This window comes from Balaenoptera musculus, chromosome 3, assembly GCF_009873245.2.
Source record: "Balaenoptera musculus isolate JJ_BM4_2016_0621 chromosome 3, mBalMus1.pri.v3, whole genome shotgun sequence".
Lineage (NCBI taxonomy): Eukaryota > Metazoa > Chordata > Mammalia > Artiodactyla > Balaenopteridae > Balaenoptera > Balaenoptera musculus.
Window position 1 is genome coordinate 109610098 of NC_045787.1, and position 8075 is coordinate 109618172.

At 41.3% G+C, this 8075-nt stretch overlaps 1 non-coding gene across 1 annotated transcript; it reads right to left on the reverse strand.

Moving 5' to 3' along the window:
- Positions 1 to 7459: 7459 nt before the first annotated feature.
- Positions 7460 to 7532, reverse strand: TRNAW-CCA. Its single transcript has one exon. It is a non-coding gene; the product is annotated as a tRNA-Trp (tRNA).
- Positions 7533 to 8075: the final 543 nt, after the last annotated feature.

Below are 8075 nucleotides of genomic sequence, written 5' to 3' on the forward strand. Positions count from 1 at the left end.
ACCATTTGTTTTGTAAAGGGGAGTGGCCATGCAAGGGGACTGGTGGAAAGCCATTTGGGCCTCTGTGGATATGAGGCTGTGGTTCTCCAAATGAAAAAAGGATGGCCCTTCCATCCACCTCTGGGCTTGTGGGTGAGAGTGGTGCCTAAAGCTCCCTGGAGTGGGCTAAGAGCTGCCTTCCTCAATTATTTCCACTTTCCAACGGGGCTTGAAAACTAAATACTCAAAAATTGTATCGTATTCTCTCATCTTCAGACACAGCTTCTTGGGTCCTTGGGCCTTGATGACATGCCTTGCTATGATATAAAGCTGTGTGCTTGTGAGTCCAGGATTTGCTGGTTTAGGAGAAACGGAAGTTGACATGCTGAGAGAAGTAGAGAAGAGAGACAGAAAAAGACCTACCTTGACTTGATTGCCTTTTCCTTTGATTCTTTGGGTTATCACAGCCTTCTTTCAGTAAATCTCTTTTGTGATTAAGATGGTTCAAGTCAAGTTTCTGTACCTTGCCCCCAGAGGATCCCCATTTTACAAATTAAGGGACTGAGACTCAGACCTCTTTGTTAAGTGATTTATCCAAGGCCCACTGTCCTGAGCTTTTTCCATTACACAACTCTCCTTCCCCTCTAGCCAGTTTTGCTTATAGTCAGCCCTCCTTATCTGCAGGTTGGGTATCTATGGATTCAATCAACCATAGAACAAAGATATTTGGGAAAAAAATTCCAGAAAGTTCCAAAAAGCAAAACTTGAATTTGCACTGGCAATAGTATTTACATGTATTTACAACTATTTATATAGCATTTACATTGTATTAGGTATTACAAGTAATCTAGAAATGATTTAAAGTACACAGGAGGATGTGTGTAGGTTTTATGCAAATACTGCACTGGTTTGTATAAGGAACTTGAGCATCCACGGATTTTTTTGGGGGCATTGGGAAGTGTCCTGGAACCAATCCCCTGAGGATACTGAGGGATGACTGTATTTTGAGATAATATAAAACGAATTCCCTTATATCTTTTAGGATTCAATTGCAAGAAACACAAAACAAAACTTTGGCTAAAAAAACAAAGAATTTATTGGTTTTATTGGCTGGCTCATAATTTAGAAGGAGGAAGTACAGACTTGAGAAGCCCTTGAACCAGAAAAGTCCAGATCTTAGTCATAGGAACTTGTGTGCTACCTCTTTAGGCAATTGCCAGCAGATGATCAGGTCCAACCCGCTGTGGTACCTGTGTGCCTCATCTCAACAGTGAAGTTCCCTCGTAGGAGTTTGCTTGGCTTCTTAGTGAGATGTGCCCATCCCTCTGGTGGGGAGTGGGATCCCACAGTTAGCAAGCCACCAGAATGAAGAAGATCAGAGGAATACTTTAAGGAATGAACGCTGAGCAGAAAAAACAAAAGCTGTACATTATATCCTATAACAGGACCTCTTCATAAGATCTTTCCATGTAAAATTTTTCACAAGTAGACAACAGTGGGAGAGGTAACAGTGTTTTACAAAGGCCTACAGGTGGCCAAACATTTAGAAATGTCATACAGGCACTTCCTTTGTGGTCCAGTGGGTAAGACTCCGTGCTCCCAATGCAGGCGGCCCGGGTTCGACCCCTGGTCGGGGAACTAGATCCTGCATGCATGCCACAACTAAGAGTTCACATGTCACAATTAAAAGATCCTGTGTGCTACAACTAAGACTCAGAGCAGCAAAAATAAATAAATAAATAAATATTTTAAAAAAAAAGAAATGTCATATAGCAAAAGCAAAGGAAACTAGCTGAAATGAAAATACCCATCTCAGTTCTCTTTCTCTCTCCCTTTTCTGGTGAGGATGATAAACTTCTGTGCTCTAAATCCAAACATTTTAATTGCAAGGTCAGATATATGATGGTTGATTTATTAAAGTTCACGTGAAATTCGGAATGATGATCTAATATTTCTTCCAGACACACCCTCATTCATCAAATGTCTCTGGCTGCCCACCCCCTCTAGTGTACCTTTTCTGCGATGTGGCTCCTGAGGCAAAAATGACTTTATCCTGGTTTGAGCTCGAGTCTTGAAACCACACCCCTCCTGCCTTTATTAAAACACAAATAATCCATTTTCATTATGGAAAAACTTAAAATAGAGATTAAGAGAAAACAATGCATATTGCTTTCCACTATCTACAGATAGAGATGTTTGAGGGTTTCTTTTTTTAAAAAAATAAATTTATTTGTTTATTTTTGGCTGTGTTGGGTCTTCGTTGCTGTGCGCAGGCTTTCTCTAGTTGCGGCGAGCGGGGGCTACTCTTCGTTGCGGTGCATGGGCTTCTTATTGCGGTGGCTTTGTTGCAGAGCACGGGCTCTAGGTGCGTGGGCTTCAGTAATTGCGGCTCGTGGGCTCTAGAGCACAGGCTCAGTAGTTGTGGCACACGGGCTTAGCTGCTCCGCGACATGTGGGATCTTCCTGGACCAGGGCTCGAACCCGTGTCCCCTGCATTGGCAGGCAGATTCTTAACCACTGCACCACCAGGGAAGTCCCACAACTGAAACTTAACTAATTCTAACACATTTTAAAATATCATGGACAATGTTTCTGGAGAATTTTATTTATTTATTTATTTATTTATTTATTTATTTATTTATTTATTTAGCTGTGTCAGGTCTTAGCTGCAGCATGTGGGATTTAGTTGATGTGGCACACAAACTCTTAGTTGTGGCACAATTATTTCTAGACACAATTATTTCTTAAGTTTTTGACTTTTAAAGAAAAGTTTTACTTCTGGTAAATGTAAAAAATATGGAAAAACACAGAATTTACTTTTAGGTCCTTAGGTGTGTATAGATTAAACATTTGTAAAAATTTAGTATCGTCTATGAATGTATATCTTAAGGTTTAAAAAATATGAAGTGAGTAATATTTTACCATACCAAACACTGCTTTCTGTGATAGATAAAACAACTGATGAAAGCTTTTAAAATTTTTTTCCAGGTTACTAGTGCTACTAGTGAAAAAACCCAAACTGGCCAAAATACTTAAAAATAAATACCTCTAAACCATTTTTCATTAGAATGCTAATCAGAAAAATACTAAATCAAGATTCAGTTTATGTGGTGTCTAAAGCAAAAAAGAAAATAGTAATTACACTTTTTTTTATGAATAAGAGTGGCAAGATAGCCTCTTTCTAAAAAAAGCAGATACATCCTAAGAGCACTTACATTTTCTGTGAGAAGCACTTTGTATAGCACCAGTTCAAGTTCAAGACGGCTCTGGAGCTGTCAACAGATCCTTTTCTTGTACTTGCTATGGGTAAATTTGCTATAAAGATTTTCTTTTTGCACCATCTGGTTTTTAGCAATCTTTTGAGAATTTGGAAAATTTGAATCAACTCCAGACATTGTTAAGAGTTGCTTCAAATTTCCAAGTATTACCAGCATTTGTAAATCTTCTCCATTTTAGGTATTATACCTTTCCACTCATTACATGTTGAACCAGGATTATTTTTGTGACAAAACATTTATGCCCTGTCTCTGCATTTTAAAAATACTAACTGTTGGGAGTTCCCTGTGTTCTAGTGGTTAGGATTCAGCGCTTTCACTGCCATGGCCTGGGTTCAATCCCTGGCTGGGGAACTGAGATCCTGCAAGGTACATGTCGTGGTCAAACAAACAAACAAACAAAAAAACTATTCTGTTTCTTTTCCATTTCTTCAGTGAAGTTTCATGAATCCATTTAAAAATAGATGTCATAAAGGGCTTTTCTTGGGAGGTATAACTGACACATAACATATTACTTTCAGGTATACAACATAATGATTTGTATTTTTATATAGTGCTAAATGATCACCCCAGTAAGTCTGGTGAGCATCCATATGAAGGGCTTTTTATCATTGATAAATCCTCAAAGTGAATTTTTTTTTTCCTTTTTGGCTGCGCTGCGCAGCTTGCGGGATCTCAGTTCCCCGACCAGGGATTGAACCTGGGCAACAGCAGTGAAAGCCTGAAATCCTAACCACTAGGCCGCCGGGGAGCTCCCTCAAAGTGAATTTTAATCCCAAGAATTTTTACATGAAGATACTTATTGCATTTAGAAAGTGGGGTTGTTTTTAAATTATATCTCTGATTTTCTTCTTTTTTAAAAAAATTATTTTATTTTTGGCTGCGTTGGGTCTTCGTTGCTGCGCGAGGGCTTTCTCTAGTTGCAGCCAGTGGGGGCTGCTCTTTGTTGCGGTGCACGGGCTTCTCATTGCGGTGGCTTCTCTTGTTGCGGAGCACGGGCTCTAGGCATGCAGGCTTCAGTAGTTGTGGCTCGCGGGCTTCAGTAATTGTGGCAATTGGGGTTAGTTGCTCCGTGGCATATGGGATCTTCCTGCACCAGGGATCGAACCCATGTCCCCTGCATTGGCAGGCGGATTCTTAACCACTGCGCCACCAGGGAAGTCCCTTCATTCTGTTTTTGACAACTTTTTTCAAAGTACTTGCCACTTCTCCCATTCTCCCTCAAAGCCAAATTTGCCTTAATGTGGGCTAGAGGTCACAGAAATCCCTGCTCCCACCATCTAACAGCTTTAAGGCTTGAAGGTATATGAATCAGTATGGTAAGAAAATAGCCCATTGTAATAAAGTTCCCGGGAAATTTGATTCCAAAGAAGCAAATATAGACTAGAAGTCTTAGAGTCTAAAGAACATCTAAGAGTTTTGAAATTCCTCACTGCTCCATTTCACCAGGCCAACTGCAGATAAAGCACAGAAGCCCCATCCTGTGAAGGATCAGGATTCTAACTTGTATTGATAGTTAGCTAGATTTAATTTAATCACAGGTTATTTAATCACGCTGCTATTGGTGAAATCTTTTGTGGTTTCCTTCTTTTTCCTTGCCATTAAAATTGTAACCCAGTTTTCACCTAGAGGCTTCAGTGCACTTAGAGAATTGGGTAAACCTGGCTTCGATATCCAGGGTCTGGGGTAATTCAAAGACTACTCTACACTTTTAGTGGTTTAATTCCTCTTAGGTGCCTGCCCCAGGTCACAACTGGATATGAAGTTGCATTCCCCTTTCATGTGCCCACCAGAAATCCCATCACACCAAGCGGCTCATGATTTTACTGAAGATTTATGGGCTGCTGTAAAGGGTGGTCACATTGTAGATGACATGACCACTCTTTCTCTCTGTGGCATGACCACTCTCTCTCTCTGTGGCAATCAATGACCTCTCTCATTTCCTCTCAGATCCAGTTCCCTCTGCCCTTCCAAACTCCCACAGTCCCTACACATTACCTTGTGAAGCTCTCTGGAAAGTGAAGTATAGTAAATGCCCTCCCCTATATATATAATGTTTATTTCAAAGCCCACCCAAGACTATCTGGATTCCTCAGCGCTCTAGGATTCTGGGACAACATCTTCTTCCACTGCATCAACACTGTGAGACATCTTGTGCGGTGCCTTTCCAGCTCATGATGACAGTCTTCTGAGACTGGGATTAGTGACCCTGTATTCCCAGGTATACCTGACTGAACCAGCTTGACTGATCCAAGCTGGACCAATTAGGGTCTCTTACCTGGGAATTTTATAATAGAACAGAAGGTCTTCAGTTTTCATCTCTGCATAGGGCTGGACTTGAAACATGTACATTCGGAGCTGACAGGCAGCCAGTACATGAAGAGAGAGAAATTGGGTCTACAGAGAAAGAAGTATATTAAGATACCTTTAGCTTCAAATAATAGAAATCTGGAATCAAAAGGTTTTATACTTGCCTGAGTGTGTCTGTAAGGTTCTCTGTTGACTGTCCCTGTTTCTCTAGTCTATGCTGATGGGTTTCTGTGCTAATACCCACTGTGTGGCACATGTCCAGGATAGATGTACTTGGAGGGCCCCTCTGGTCCTCCTACTCCATAGTTCCCCGATGAGGGGATTCCAGCTCCAGCTTGACCATTCCTTCTCAACTGCTGCCTCCTGTTGCAAGGGTCTCCCCCAGCCAGCAGCTTCTTGGGTAGGGTCTGGTGAAACAGTCCAAGTTCAGCCACCTCTTCTAATGTGTGGTAGATCCAGGGGGAATACTTATTTCCTTGTCACACCATATTGCTTTCCTCTCTTGGTCCCTTCATATAGCTTGCTGTCTTCAGTTTTCTTTTCTTTTGTTCATATTTGCCCCTCCTTTGTTCAAAGGGGGAAACTGGCTAGCATACTGCCTCAGCAAATGGCCAACTAAGGCATGGAATGGAGGTCTCCCCTCCCTATGTACTTCTCTCCAGTCTTTACAAGAGCCTCCCTTCTCATTTGTTTTCCCTGGAGAGATAGCACCTTCTGCCCCTCTCCTACTGGGAAGAGAAAATCCCTTCTCATCATGAGGTAATTCTGCACTCCCCGCAAAGCAAATCACCAAGTGCCCTTCACTCCTCCTCACTTCTACAGAGACCTGGAAGGGTGGGGTGGTTGGAGTAGGGAGGAGGCTGGTAATGTCTAGCCTGTTTCTGCCTAGTCTCTTGGGGAGTTGCCTGGCTCCAATTACTGGCAATTTTCTTAAGGGTGTAGGTTAGTTTTCACTTCTTTGTTCTCACCTGTGGGCCCTAATCACCAATTCTGGGACAACTGGGAAAAATCTCACACAATATCCTATTAGAGCAACAACAGTAACGACCACCTCTAGTATTTCTTGAGCATTTGCTCTGTGTCAGGTAATGTACATTTTATAATAACTGTCTTATTTATGTGTCACATTAATCCTATGAGGTAGGTCCTATTATTTCCCCCATTTTGTAGGTGAGGAAACTGAGGCTTGTAGACTATAAGCCACTTGGAACTGGTATTCAAGCCCAGGCTGTAGGGTTAAGTAGTCTACTCCCTCTCTTGTATACACAGGGGAAGCATGCTTGCCCATCATTTTGTAAGGATATATTCCTTGAAGTAGAACTCTTGTCACAGAGTATGCACACTTTTCCCAAAATGCTCTCTAAAACGACAGAACCAGATCATATTTTCCCTGATACCTTTGCCAGTAAGGTGTATTGCAGTTTGTTTTATATCATACAATATTGTTTTTCCAATATGCTACAAAGAATAGAATATCACTGTTGTTTTAATTAACATTTAAAAAAAATCCCAGGTGAGGTTGAACATTTTATGTTTATTTGTCATTTGTACTTATTCTTTCCTCTAAACCATTTTATTATTTTATTTTATTTTTTTGGCTGCACCACGTGGCTTGTGGGACCTTACTTCTTATTATTTAGTGAACTTTGTCTTCTAATCTTTGTCTTCTAACTTTGGTCCATTTTTTATGATTGACTTACGACAAGTATGTATATATAAAGAATATTTGATGTCACATACCTTTTTTTAAAAAAAAATTTTATTTTGACTGCACTGAATCTTAGTTGCAGCACGTGGGATCTTTAGTGTGGCATGCAGGATCTTTTAGTTGTGGCATGCAGGCTCATAGTTGCAGCATGCGGGATTCTTAGTTGCAGCATGCATGTGGGATCTAGTTCCCCAACCAGGGATTAAACCTGGGCCCCCTGCATTTGGAGTGCAGAGTCTTACCCACTGGACCACCAGGGAAGTCCCTGATGTCACATATCTTAAGGATATTTCTTCCCAAGTTGTTGTCAAAGAATACATTTTTTATTGTGGGAAAGTATACAAAACATAAAATTCATCATTTTAACCATTTTTAAGTGTACAATTGAATGGCATTAAGTATAGTCACAATGTCAGGCAATCATTACCACTATCTATTTCCAAAACATTTTTTATCATCCCTAATAGAAACTGTGTACCTGGGAATTCCCTGGCAGTCCAGTGGTTAGGACTCGGCGCTTTCACTGCCGAGGACACACGTTCAATTCCTGATCAGGGAATTAAGATCCAGCAAGCTGGGACTTCCCTGGTGGCACAATGCTTAAGAATCCACCTGCCAATGCAGGGGACATGGGTTCGAGCCCTGGTCCGGGAAGATCCCACATGCCGTGGAGCAACTAAGCCTGTGCTCTAGAGTCTGTGCTCTAGAGCCCGTGAGCCACAACTGCTGAGCCCACATGCTACAACTACTGAAGCCCACATGCCTAGAGCCCGTGCTTGCAACAAGAGAAGCCACCGCAATAA